The sequence below is a fragment of the Balaenoptera acutorostrata genome, chromosome 5, assembly GCF_949987535.1.
Source record: "Balaenoptera acutorostrata chromosome 5, mBalAcu1.1, whole genome shotgun sequence".
In the NCBI taxonomy this organism is placed as follows: domain Eukaryota; kingdom Metazoa; phylum Chordata; class Mammalia; order Artiodactyla; family Balaenopteridae; genus Balaenoptera; species Balaenoptera acutorostrata.
This window is the reverse complement of record NC_080068.1, coordinates 28,155,349-28,170,410: the sequence shown is the minus strand read 5'-3', so window position 1 is coordinate 28,170,410 and position 15,062 is coordinate 28,155,349. Positions and strand designations below refer to the sequence as shown.

The window sequence follows — 15,062 nt, the reverse complement described above, 5'->3', positions numbered from 1 at the left end:
TTTAAAAACCAGTTTTTGTTATGTAACTTAGTTCATTTGTGTCATATTTTAGATCCCATGTATAAGTGATATACGATATTCATCTTTCTCTGAATGAGTTACTTCACTTAGTGTGATAATCTCTAGGTCCATCCATGTTGCTGCCAATGGCATTATTTCATTCTTTTTTATGGCTAAGTAAACATACTTGTGGTTATGAAAGGGGAAGGGGGGTGGAATTAGGAGTTTGGGATTAGCAGATACACACTACTATATATAAAATAGATAAACAACAAAGACTTACTTTATAGCACAGGGAACTATATTCAATATCTTGTAATAAAATATACTGGAAAAGAAAAAATCCAGTTTGAAGACTTTGTTTCTCAGGTGTTTCTCAGGTTAGGTCCCTGAGGCTGTGACCATTTCGGCCCTGGCCTGATATCTTCCTGTGAGCAGAACATAAAATTTTCTGCATGCCATTTATAAGGCCTCTGCAGTGCCCGTGGTTGTATTTTTACTTTTGCAAAAACTACTGAGATGCCTGGAGAATGAATAGTGCTATAAAAGGTCATATTCTTGAGTATGTGTAATGGACGATGGAGAGTATTTGTTTGAAAATTGCCATGTGGTGACCCTGGCTTCAGTTTGGGACCAGCTAATTCAATCTACAAGGCCTTTTCTGTATATACAATATGTTCTTCCATTCCTCTGCTATCAAAAATACATATTCTCAAAAAAAAATACATATTCTCATTTCATGCAATTTCTTCTTTGTGTTTATTCCTTTGCAGGGCAGCAACTGCCCTCCGGTAACCAGTGTAGAAAAAAAGAAAAGCCGTTCCGCTTGCAAACTAGACCATCTATTTTTCATTCAAACGGATCCATTCTGTATCCCCATATGTAGGCCAAACGGGGACCTCTCTGCGGTGAGAGAGACACCACTGCCCCACGTCACACCACAGCCCTTCCTCCATGTGGTTGTTGGAATGACGGTCAGGGGCTTCAGTTGGGGGCTGTTCTCCCTCATGCAGTGTGTTTCCTTTAGCAAAGTCCTTACCATTTCTCTTCTCCGTCTATCATCCAGAAAAGGAAGGTGTGAACTAGAAGTGCAAAAGTATGGGCAGTCTTTGCACTGGCTTCATGAGATCCCTGGTTCCCCACGTCCTCCTCTGGAGTTCTACTGAGACCTCCCGCACAGGGGTCTCGCAAGTTCTCTGAATTCAACAGGTCCCAAACTAAACGTATTCCCCAGCCCACCCCTGCTGTCTCCATCCCTCCCCTCCCCAAATAATGAAAACTGATGAAAACCCTCTGCTCTTATCTTTTTTTCCTAGCTTGTTGAGTAACATCATCACCTCCCATGGCACAAATCATAAGGTTCAATACCATTTGTTTGCGTCCCTCCACGAACAGATCCCAAGGCAAGGATTTGTGCAAGGAGTTTTGTAGGAAGCAAGACCAGGAAAGCTTGGGAGAGGGACGGGAAAGCGGACCAGGGAAAGGCAGGCAGCCAACAGAAGGTTCCTTCTCAAACAGGTTGCCTATGTAGACAACTGGAGATTAATGTCACTGGGGGACTCTGGGAAGTCATGGAGGACACACACCTCAGAGTTTTCTACTGGAGGGACTGAGAGAGGTGAGATTCAAGCTGCTCCCAGGAGAGTCAGTTCCCCAACACCCTGGTCTTACTACACAGGTGGTCAAAGCAGGCTCCCGTGGCCAGAGGAAGCCCTTGGCAAATGTAGGCACGTGCTGGCAGTGGGAAGGCAGGTTCTGAAGTGATAAATGCAAGGTGATGGCGGGAGAGGGGGCAGGAATGACAGTATTTGCTGCATCGTTTTCCATTACTGCCTCTTCTCCACCTTCCACTTCCAACCAGTTACCCTGCATGATTCTTCCTCCTACCTCTCTCCTAAATGCATGTTTTCCTTTCTTTCCCAGCTGCCAATAAGCTTGTTCGAGTCTCCATCATTAGTCCTCTGGGTTACAACAGTGGTCTCTCTCAGGTCCTCCTGTCTCCAGTGTCACCCCTGATGGTCCTGTCTTCCCATCCTGCAGCCGTAATCTTTCTAGAAGACATATCTCCTCATCTCACTCTCAGCCCTAGTGGCTTCCCATTGCCCTCAGGATAAAGTTTAACTGACACCTGCAGTCTCTCCCTATAGGTTTGTTTGTTTGTTTGTTTTTTTAATAGCCTCTGCATTCCCCTTCCACTCCAAAACTGGATTAGGTGCCGCTTCCTTTGATCTCCTTGGATATTTAGAATTTCCTGTTTATTTACGCATCAGCCTTCTCCCTTAGCTGTAAACTCCTTGGTGGGCATAAGCTGACTTGTTGACCATGGTATCTCCCAGAAGCCACCACCAAGTGTAATCGCTCATCAATCTTGGATGAAAGCATATTGTTGAAAAACTATGTTGTTTGTAGAGCTAGTGTTAAATGTTCTAAGAGAGATCTGATGAGACTTTGATTATGACACAGATCCGATTTTGACTGTAGGTTTAAATGGACCTCTTTATAAATGTAAGGTGTGCAATAAAGCTTTTTTCAAGTATAGTTGGTCTCCCTAGCTAATGTGGGTAACTGCCATGACATAATTCTCTTTTAGAATTAAACGGTTAAGCTTGACAGGAGAAAGATTGCAGGGCTATTGTGTTCATTTTTTTCCACCTTAGATATAGATCTAACTGCCACAAAAGAAAGTCTAGAGCAGCATTTCTGAGGGCAGAGAGTGGAAGATGGAGGTCCAAGAAGACTAGATGGTTTGAGGTAAAAGGTTAACACTGGAATTAATGTGAAAACCCAATACTGATTTTCATGCATAATAATAAAATTTCCCAGGCGTAAAATTCCCTGTGTCATTAGTCTCATATTAAAAAGTTTGGAATTATTTCAGATAGAATTGTTTTCCCATCCGTGAGCCAACCGCTTTATGAGATGAGCTCCTCTTTTAATGTAAATTATTTTATTGAGAGACAGTGTTATATTTTGATCCAAATAGGGCAAAAGTTCACATAAGAGTCTCTCATTCATACTAAGGGGAAACTGTGTGAGACAGATTTGAATTCAGGCCTGAAGCTCTCTGGAATTTGGGCAGCCCATGAAAGGGAATTTTTTTTTCTTGCAAATTATTAAAAAATGATACATGGCTTTTTCCTCTTGCTTGGGAAATGTCCCCCAGATTTTCTGACACTTCCTCAGTTGTTTCTTACACCTGAAGAGAGAAACAGTTTTCTACAGCTGTCAGGCTACACCCCTCCCTAATCTTACACCTTTCTCCTCACCTCTGCAAGAATCAACTGAGATGAGCCCCCTGGAGTTGGAGATTCCCACACATACACAGCCATTTCTGCCCTCAGCTACCTGTCTTCTCCAGGGCACTCTGTCTCATCCCCATCTTTTCCTTCTCTTTTTCTATTGTGAGCCATTGTGGGGTTTACATGAGGCAAGACCTACGTTAAATATTCTACTAAAGATGTCAATAAGAAATGAATTCTCCAAGTTACAGAGAAATACAGTGCTCCCTGTTATTTTGTGAACTTTAACCTTCATGTCCCATTCTAGGAATTTAATCTACCAATAAACTTGAGCAAGTAACACTAAGGTGTATGGACAAGGCTGTGCTCTCCGCATAAATATATGAAAACAAATGAAATGTTCATAGGTAGGGAACTGGCAAAATGAACCATAGGACATTCGATGGAAAATTCCAGAGCTATTAAAAAAGGATAAAGGAGATCTTTTAGAATTTATATGAAAAGATGTCTAAGATATATTGTTAGATTTTAAAAAACAAAAAGCTGGCTACAGACAATATGTGTGACATGATCCCATTTATATATTTTTTAAAGAGGTGGTATGTTTTATGTGTGCACAAAATGCTTGCATGTGTGGAGGTAATTTCCCCACAGATAAACTCTGAACAGTGATTAGCACGAGAAGTGAAAAAGACTGGGATTGAGAGAAGAGGGATAGTAAGTGAGAGGCATTCTTTCATTTTTCAGTTTATATCCTTTGTTCTATTTTTTTAACCATTAATTTACACTTTTATAATTTTTTTTTTACTATTAATTCTTTATTAAGGAAAAAGAAATATCAACATTTTCCGAAAAACTGATATATTTATCCAGCTAACTGAAGGTTTTGTTTTTTCTCATGAAAATAGATGAAAAATATTTAATAAAATATTAACAAATCAAATCTAGTGATACATAAAAAGGACAATATATAATGACCAAGTGGGATTTATTTCAGGAATGCAAGGCTGGTTTAACATTTGAAAATCAATTAATATAATTCACTATACCCATAGACTAAAGAATAAAACAAATTAAGCATAACCAAGCTAGTTAGCTTTGAAAAAATTAGCGGCAACAACTGCAGTACTAACTTATTGTAGAATTCTCCACTATCTAATTTATAGGAAGTACTAAATACATTGTCAAACACACATTGAATTCTCTATTACACTTTTATCATTTTTTAAAGTTAGCAAAAGTAAAGTGAGATCCCTATGTGTTCAAATCAATTTTTTTTCTTTTTTTAGAATCCATCATTTACACATATGATGACTTGGAGCCCTAATGAATAATCTCTAAATTAAGTGAACTACTAAAAATATGGATAAAGCAATGATTCTTAGCCATCTTCCCTTGGTGAACTCCCCCAGCTAGATGCCAGAGTTAAATGAGTGTTTCATACAGTTCATGAGAATATAAATCAGGTTACAAATCTGCATGAATGGTGTGACCCCATGGTTTGTAAAAATGTGTGCATACAGGGGAAAAATCAGGAAGGATAGAAATGTTAACTGTTATCTCAGGGTAATTAGGATTTCAAGTGACTTTTACTTATATTTTATGGACTTCCATTTTTACCATAAACATGCATTATTTTTATCATCAGACACATCATTTGAACAAAGGTGAAGCTATCTTGTTTGTTCTGGTACTGAATGCTTGACACCACTTGGAAGTTTTTATCATGAGGTTAATGCCTGGAGCTTTGGACAAGGAGATCAACTTCAACAGAACCATGTTCAGATGTGACCCCAGAAAAAATGGTAGACCTACAAAAGTGAACGGAGATATTTTCAGCTGCAAGAGATGAAAATGTTGGAAAAAGTCTTGTAAGGGATGTTTGGAACGTAGAACCTATCTTAAGGTATCAAAGCACTTCAGACTAAGGGATACCAACCATTCGCATGTCTTGCGCTGATTGGCAACTACTGCCTTCACAATTTCCTCATCCTCTGTTACATTCACCCTTGGGTACCTTCTTCCCATGCAGGGCTTTCCAGTCAAAATGACTCATCCATCTGCAAATTCTAGGTCCCTGCCTTAAGTATCCAGGAATGAGTCACTCAGATCAGTTGCTTCTCTTTTAACTTGAATAGAATTAGACTCTGGGATGTTCAGTTGAAAGATTCATGAATGGGTAGGTCCCAGGAAAGGCAGTGGTGAGGTTATCAGGGAAATCAGCTCTATTATAGGAACGGGAAACAGAATAATTAGGGAGTCAGATAACCCAGAGGTAGAATGATATACAAATAAATAAATAAATAAATAAGATTAGGTCCAAACTCTGGCTGTCAATCTTTGCTAGAGTATGGAGGCAGGAATTAATGGGTTATGCGGATTTTAGGTAACTATTTTGTCTTAAAGGCAAGATGACTCATACAAATTACTTTTTTTGCTCACTAATTTTGTATGTACTCTGTAGGTACTTGCCAAAAGAAAAGCAGGGGAAAATTTTACTCAGGAAAAAAAAAAATGTGTACTCTTGCAAATGCTTTTAACATGTAGGCATGCTTTCGGTATGTGAAAGTTATTTTTGACACTATTTTTGGCCAAATTGTTTTTCATTTTTATGAAAAATGTTAATTTTTAAAGCACTCCGGTCTATCTCCCAACTGTTACTTTTATCACTCGAAAATGTGGTATTTTAAAAATATCATCACTGGTGTCATACTAAGACTTGCCTTGGATTACAAGCCTTTCATAGTAATTAATGTCTTTTTTTAAAGGCATTTGGACATGAAAAAGGAATAAAATGAAAGTTCACCAAAATGTTCATAGCAGTTGTCTTTGGGTAATGATGGGAACTGTCGTTGTGGTTTGGGGGTTTTTTTCCCCCCACTTGTCTGTGTTCTTCTAGTTTTCTATAATGAGCATGGAACACTTATAAAGAAAAAATCAAATATATTAGAGGGAGTAAGTTTGTTAAGGGAGAAAGATAAAAGTCATGATGCTGTGAGTTGCACTATAGTTATTCTCATGGTCACGCACAAGATGGGCCTTTGTCCAAGGCTCCCAAACATCTTGTGTTACAATGAATAAATATTGGTAGAGTTGTTTCAAATATTTTAAGTTACGTATCCTGTAAATTATTAACGAAGAGCTGTGAAATCCTCATATGAGATACAATGTGACCGTAGTCTTTTAAGTACATATTTCAGTTCGGCTACTTACTAAATTCACTTGAGGAATGATTGAAGTTTGAGGATGGTTCCTTATTTTCAACCTTACAAGGGAGATTAATGAATTAAATTTATCTTAGGGCACCAGCTGTTGGAGAAGAAGTGCACACCATCTTATTTAACTGGGTTGTTGAAAACGGTGTTTAATGGAACAGCCCTTTGTACTGTTGCATTGCACTATTGGTCTCATAAATATCATTCACTTAGGTATAATTAACAAAATAATAGCTGCTGATGGAGAATGTTTTCAGTAGTTTTATCAAGAAGTAAAATGAGCATTCACATTTTTGTTGCATCTGTTTAGTTTCCTAACAGAAGAGGTCAATTAGAAAAACGATCTTCGTGGCTACAGATTCACTGCCCCTTAGATAATTTTCATTCTTCTCCATTAGCGTCAGAGGACATTGAGATGCTATGAAATGGGGATTAAATATAAAAGGATCTGAGTAGCATTAAATATTTGATGAGCAGTCTGAGAAGCTATTATGAGGTGTATGTACCCCTGGGGTAAAAAGAAAGTTTAGGTATACATTCAACAAACACTTATGAAGCAGCTATGATATGCTGAGTACCTTTTAGGTCTGGGGAACAACAGTGAACAGAACAAAGTCCTTGTCCTTATGGGGCTTACGTGCTAGAGATAGAGACACATGATATACAAATAATTATACAGTGTGTATATAATATATACACACACATATATAATAACATTGTGGAAGTATATAATATATATTTTTATGGAATATATAATTTTATTTCTATATTATTTAATAACATGAAAAAACTAAGCTATGTAAGGGGGGTTGGAAAGGGACCATCGAAGGTAGGATGGTCAGAGAAATTTCTCCCTGAGAAGGTGCAGTTCTGGGTAAAGGGAGCAGTTACTACAAGGCCCAGAGGGGAGGATGGGCTTGGCTTGGGGAAGTGGCAGCAGGAAGAGTGGCTGGCTGGAGGAGAGGGAGGGAGAAGCGCTTACAGAGGCTCAAGGAGACTAGCAAGGGCTTGGGCTTTCCTGCAAGTATCCTAGGAACCACTGGAATGTTTGGAGCAGAGAAATGACAGAATCTCACTTCCATTTTAAAAAGTTAATCTGACTTCTTGTTTAATCTTTAAAGCCTTAATAAGGTCCCCTGAAAGGCTTAATGGAAACAGAGAGGCCCTGAATAAAGATAAGAGAGGCAGAGAAAGTTAATTTAATTTGCTGGGTATTCTTTTTATAGTGGATGGAATTTGTGCAATCCCTGTAATAATTAATTATTAGTGGTGAGTATTGCCCAATGTTTATCTCATTTCATTTTTCTTACTATTAAGCTATGAAAGAGGGATTGTATGGCACAGGGAACTATACTGAGTATTTTGCAATAACCTATAAAGGAAAAAAATTTGAAAAAATATATATTTGTGTGTGTGTGTGTGTGTGTGTGTGTGTGTATAAAACTGAATCACTGTGCTGTTCACCTGAAACTAACATGATACGGTAAATCAACTATACTGCAATAAAAAATAAAATTTGTTAAAACTAAAAAAAATTTTTAATTAAAAAATCAAAAAATATATATATATATTTTTTATAAATTTATTTATTTATTTTTGGCTGTGTTGGGTCTTCGTTTCTGTGCGAAGGCTTTCTCTAGTTGCGGCGAGCGGGGGCCACTCTTCATCGCGGTGCGCGGGCCTCTCACTATCGCAGCCTCTCTTGTTGCGGAGCACAGGCTCCAGACGCACAGGCTCAGTAGTTGTGGCTCACGGGCCCAGTTGCTCCGCGGCATGTGGGATCTTCCCAGACCAGGGCTCGAACCCGTGTCCCCTGCATTGGCAGGCAGATTCTCAACCACTGCGCCACCAGGGAAGCCCAAAATATTTTTATTTTATTATGTTTAGTTGAATGTTTTGGGTTTTTTCTTAATCAGTTAAAATGACTATCTAGATAGTTAACTGAATATTTATGGAAAAAAGTCTACAAAACTCAATAAAAAAAATGCTTGGAAACTCACAGAATTTGAAATCAGGATTATTTTTAAAAATGACAAGACAAATCCATTATTTAGAATTCATTGTAGAAAAGAGAATGCCTTCATAAGTAAGGGGAATTTAGCTTCACCAAGAATTGCTCCAGCATTATTTATAAAGAGCTATGGCAGGGAACTGTGAATTCACCAATAAAAACTGCAAATTACTGAAACAGATGCTCACAAAGCATGCCTAGAGGCTATTGTATATGTGTGTCTTGCCAGTTCTGCCATTGGAGAGGTGATTTACAGTCGTAAAACCACTAATGATGGCTCTTTACAAATGTTATACCAAATTATATTGTGTAAGACAACAACATCCGTTATTTACAACAGAAATCCTAAATGTTTGTTACCTACATACATTACTGACAAGCAGAAGAGCTCGTATTTGCTAGTACATAATATGACTCTTTTGGTGTGTGTGTGGAGCGGGGAGGGTGCCTTTCCCCATTCAAGGAAATAGCACGTAATAAGGAAATTTCTCAGAAACACGACCAAGTACTAAACCATCAAAAACTCAGGTTCGAGTTAAATATGTGCCTCTTCCCACCTCTCTCCAGCAATCCTCAGATGTTGAAATCCCTTTTTAACAATATTTTATTTGTCATCTGTAATATCTGAGGAAATGGAGATTCTTCCTAGACTTTTTGAGACTTGCGTCATACAAATACATTGTTTGGCTAAATTTTTGTTTTAAGTGCTTTCCAACCACCAGAATAGAGTAGATGATTCTCTAGACTAGACCTGTTACCATACAGTTTTTCAGCCAAGTCGTTCAGAGGCAGTTTGCTGAGATAGGGAATGAGGTAATAAGATTCAGTGATAAAAAAGCAGTCCACTTCTTGCTGGCAAGCTGTGAGGTTGACTACTTAATATTGAGCTGGAGAGTGAGACTGAATTACAGTCTCCTCCAGGGTGATGCAGGCTTCAAAATTCACTGGGGGAAGGACTGAGGGTGGAGACAAGAGAAATCTTTACAGGCGGTCCCGTTTACATCTGTTTACACTCATGAATGTGTGTGTGTTCATTTTCTTTTGGCGTGTGGGAAGAAACTGGCCAAAATCTCTAAAAGGGCTTTGCTATTTTACTTTTTTAAAACATTGTTTTTTTATTGAAGTATAGTTGCTGTACAATATTATATAAGTTACAGGTGTACAATACAGTCATCCACAATCTTTAAAGGTTATACTCCATTTATAGTTATCATAAAATATTGGCTATATTCCCCATGTTGTACAGTACATCCTTATAGCTTATTTTATACTTAGTAGTTTGTACCTCTTAATTTCCACTCCTATGTTGCCCCTCCACACCCACACTGGCAACCACTAGTTTGTTCTCTATGTCTGTGAGTCTGCTTCTTTTTTGTTATATTCACTGTTTGTTGTATTCTTTAGATTCTACATATAAGTGATATCATACCATATTTGTCTTTCTCCATCTGACTTAAGGGCTTTGCTATTTTAAATAGAAACGTCCACTTAAGAGATTTCATAGTTAGGAAGTTCTTCATTGACTCATTGTTCCCTAGCGATGGTGGCCCCTTTTCAGGGTAGCACACCATATGTTAGAACAAGTAATAACAAAGGGAAATGAATTTGAGAAAAACTGCATCCATTCTGAGAAACTGGATTTTTTGTGTGTGTGCATCAATAACCCAACCAGGATGTTCCTGTGTGCTTAGCACACTGAATACATTTAAGTCATTTTCATTTTACTGGGGAGCTGGGATAAACCTGCAGTTCGACCTTTGGGAAATCATTACTGGCTCAAGCTAAATGATATTGCTGTCTCTATTACAGTCTTGGAGTCTTGGGGAGTCATATACACTGATTCATAAGGATTCCTTTGATCAACTGGAAAAACTTCTCTCTACTCGGAAGGAGGACAGAGAAGTCTCATAGGTCAGATTGTGAGGTTGACATTCTCAAGATGATGCTATCAACTCCTCTCAGATTAGATCCATGACGCTTTCTAAATCCTTTTGCAAACAGCTGAATTCCAACAGGACTACCTTTATTTGTGCAATTGAAGAACGAGAGTGATCCCAATACACCGCTAGCAAAGAAGTGATTATCTTACCCTCTTGAAGGTGGTAACCAGCTTGGACTCTTTTTTGTTTTGTTTTCCAATTGCTCAGATTGATGTGATTAAAGAGATTTTTAAAGAAAGAATTTTAAATATGCACAAGGAAAAAGATATGTGCGGCTATGTTATGTATTGCTTTTAATAGACTTAGGCTCTTAAAATGCTTGATCATAACAAAATAGGTGGAAACATGTACTGAGTTGGTGGCCTTCAAACTTTTGGACAAAAACCCAGAGTAAGTTTCATGTGTTTATAAATGTGTATGTATATGTGTGTGTTAAATGACAGTGTAAAATATATAGAGATAGGTTGGTTGATCGATTAAGATAGGTAAATGACACAATCTTCACTATGTACCATGTCTAGTATTTTCTAGTCTATCCTATTTTATTTCACCTTTCTTTTTTTAAAAAAGGGCTGGTTGAGCCCAGTTCATTTCATGATCTGCTGGTGGGTCACACCCAGCAATTTTATCATCACTGGGCTAACCGATAAGGAGTGTTCTCCTTTGAGTTCCCTTCTGGCAAACTCAGGAAGGACCAACTAGGTGCCACCTCCTTTGGTCTTCTTTTTTTTGGCTGCCTTGGGTCTTAGTTGAGGCACGCGGGCTCTTTGTTGCCGTGCTCAGGCTTCTCTCTCCGTGCTCAGGCTTCTCTCTAGTTGTGGCACACGGGCTCAGCTGCCCCGTGGCACGTGGGATCTTAGTTCCCTGACCAGGGATCGAACCGGCGTCCTCTGCATTGCAAGACTGACTCTTAACCACTGGACCACCAGGGAAGTCCCAACTCCTTCGGTCTTGACTCAACAGGCTGGTTTGTGCCAAACAGTTTGCAGATCCAAACTCCCATCCTATTGAGATGATTGGATCACTCCTGAACCAGACCTTTGAAGCTGTGCCCCACTGTACTAAAAATAAACAAAACAGAAGAGGAACCAAACCTTTCCCAGAGTGGTCTGGTACTATTGGTCTTTGTATCTCAGTAGGAACGGGAAAGTAATGATGTTTTGCATGTGAGTGAATCTCATTGAAGAACAAATGTCTCTAGATTGCTTTTCAAAATTTTAAAATAATGGCAAAGTGAACTTAAGTGGGAGGAAAAGGATAGAAGAAAAAATTTGAATTCTGCATTTAACCATTAATTGAATTGAGTCCTTAGTATCTGAAACCAGTCTTTGGTTTTGCACCTTCTTGCATATAAGTAGCTATGACAGTGTCCATCCTTGATTCTTATTCAGTGTGTTAGACAGGGGCTGAATGACCCCCTCTCCGCAGTATGTTGCCTTTAGTTCCCATTTTTAAAAATAATTTCCTATGAATAGCAGATCACCCTTCCTGCCTTCCCCCACTCCTCCACCTCCCCCATGAATGGTAAAAGGCTCAGATTGAAATAATGGAGTTTTTCGGTTGCTGGAAATAATGGATTACAGTAATCAGCTAAGCTTTTTAAAGCATGTGTATTGAATGGGAGAAAAAGATATGTCTTGGATTCCACCCACTCCAGGAATCAGCAAAGAGAGAATTCTCTCAATTAAAACAATGAAATTTCATCCCACCCTTGGGGTATTACTTCTGCTCTGTTGATGATAATGAACATCAAGTTGATTGGCTTCCCACGCCCTGACAATCATTAGTTATGCCAAAGGTGCTGGGGATCTTCCTAATGAGTACAGTGATCTGAAAGAAATGTAAGGTGACAGCCTTTTCCTCACCTCACCCCAGAAGCCCCATCTCAGGACAGGTGACGGGCCTGATGTACCTTTTTACAGTACACTTCTTCCTCACCCTCTCTAATAAGAAAGAGATTTTGAAGATATTATTTGCTTGGAACAAGCTGATTCTGTGGAACATAGAAAAGTTTCTATTTGTCACCTACTGTATAGCACAGGGAACTATACTCAATATTTTGTAATAACCTATAAGGGAAAAAAATCTGAAAAAGAATAGATACAAATATGTATAACTGAATCACTTTGCTGTACACCTGAAACTAATACAACATTGTAAATCAACTCTACTTCAATGAAAAATAAAATAAAATAAAAAATAGATCCATATGTATGTGAAGTATTGCGAAGGCTATCAAGGTAGAAGAACTTGACTGGTAGGGCTAAAAAAGCTTACGTATTTGAAGATACCTACAAATAATTCTCACTTATTACACATATACAGTGTCCAAATGTCTGAAAAATATGGTGCCAGCAACATAGAAAGGCTAAAGGAATTGGAAGTTTAATAGGGCAATGTTCTCCATTCTGAAAGGGTCAAATTTTCTTCTGTCAGAGTTTCTACAAAAGAATCCCATTCAGACATGGAGGATTTTTTTTTTTTTTTTTACTTCACATAGGCAATTATTTCCATCTTAACCTTGGAGAGAGGAAGTTGGACTAATAGTTAAATGTGATTGGAATTATGCCTATGACTTTTTTTACTGCCTTGTGAATTTTCTTATCGAAAGCTCAGTGAACTTCTTAATTCAAAAATTAAGAATCAGCTCATGCTCCTTGCCCCTGGTAATCACCAGGGTACCACTATCATTGAAGGTATATTAAGGACCTACCTGTCTGTGTCCTAGCTAGAATTTAAAGTCATAGTCTGCTTTCTCAAAATCTGCAGCCTAGGCTGGATGAGATCTATGGTTCTCAACTGGGGTTGATTTGTCCCCCCCAGGAGACATTTAGCAGTGTCTGGTGATATTTTTAATTGCCGTGACCAGGGGGCAGGTACTACTGGCACCTATTAGCTAGAAGCCGGGGATGCCAGCAAATACCCTGCAATGCACAGAACAGGCCCAGCAACGGAGTATTATCTGGGCCAGATGTCAGTAGTGCTGAGGTTGAGAAACCCCACCTTAGGTGTTGGCAGGTGTACCTAAAGGGCATGTTGAAAACTAAAAGTCATAGACCAGATATACAAATTAAGTGGTATTGCTTCAACTGTGTATAAACACAGACTTCTGGAAATTTTTCAAGTTTCTAAGCTAGGGTTTTGTTGTTTAATAGCTCTATTAATACTTGCACTTGTTTCATAATAGACAACTGGGCAACGGTGACACTCTTTCATTATAACAGTGGCCAGAAACAAGCATCAAACGTGAACAGAACCTTGCTCGTGAATTCTTAAAATCTCAGGAAATGGAGGATATGCATTATGGAGCCGGAGTCCTATTCCCTATGAAGTACCTGAACCTACTTTAAACGATAAAAAAAATTACATGTATCAGTTAGGATAAAGTTTTGATGGCTGTAAAAAAGGCCAAAGTAACAGTGGCTTAAATAAGGTAGAAGTTTATTTCTCTCTGATATGTCAGCCAGAGTGTGAGCAATCTGGGGCTGCTGTGGTGGCCCCAGGGTGGCCAGGTTCCTTCTATCTTGTTCTGCCAACCTTGGTATATAGCTCCCATTTCACCACCTAGGATGGCTGCTTCATCTCCCACCATCATGCCCACATCCTAAACAGCAGGAAGGCAAGAAGAAAGTCAAGGGCATGGCCCTCCTTTTAAGGGCATGACTTAGAGGTTGTGCACGTCACTTCTGCCCATCTCACTGTCTAGAACTTAGTCACATGGCTACATGTAGCTGTTAGGGAGACTGACAAAGTTTTTTGTTGGGCAGACATGTGCCCAGCAAAACCTCAGGGGTTCCTTTATTAAAGGAAGAAGAAAAGCATGCATGTGGGAAGACAGCTTGCAACCTCTGCTTCAGATATCTTGTCTTCGGTTAATTCAAGGTCAAGGAACCCAAAGACTGCTTAATGATTCCAGTTGGCCTTTGGTCAGGATAGAGGGCACAGACTGTGATGATGTCTACAATGGCTTGTTATTTCACTCTGTTACATTAATCCTCAATCACATGTAGGGCAGTACTAGCTCAGGAGCTGAACTGCCACGGTTCAAATCTTAGCTCCGCAACTTGCCAGCTGAGTCGATTTTAGCAAGCTTCCTTCCACTCTTTGTGCCTGGATTTCCTCCTTTGTAAATTGTTGATGGTAATAATACCTAACTCATAGGCTTGGGGTGAGGTTTAGTGAAGTCATACACATAAGGCACTCAGACCAGTGCCCATCAGAGTGACCTACTAAGAGTTCTACACATTGTTATCGTTGTGGTGGATTCCTGCGCCCGACTAGCTGATTTCCTATCTGCTGATTTGAACCTTAACTTAGTAAACACATACATGTCTGTCAATTTCATTTGGTTTTAAAATCCTAATAAAGATTTGTTGCCTTGACCTAATTTTGAGTCGTAGCTCCCACCCCCAATAAAGTTATCAAAATGTGGGATTTGATTTGGAATGAAAATAAAGCTCAACCAGGATTGATGTGCGCTTGAGCCAACTCATGAACTAGTGGATTGCCAGCACTTTACATCAGAGTCACATTGGTGGACAAGCTAGAAATTCAGAGTAGACAACTAATGTTCTGGCTGCTTTGTCAACTACCTGTTGATTTCTTTGCAGATGTCAGAGATTTCTGCTTTGATCCAATCAATTTCATTAAACTCGAG

The 15,062-nt window shown here is 39.0% G+C and overlaps 1 protein-coding gene across 5 annotated transcripts in view; it reads left to right on the top strand.

Moving 5' to 3' along the window:
• Window positions 1-15,062, top strand: part of ZNF827 (zinc finger protein 827) — a 178,445-nt gene that overhangs the window by 123,520 nt on the left and 39,863 nt on the right. The gene's annotated exons all lie outside the window — the stretch shown is intronic.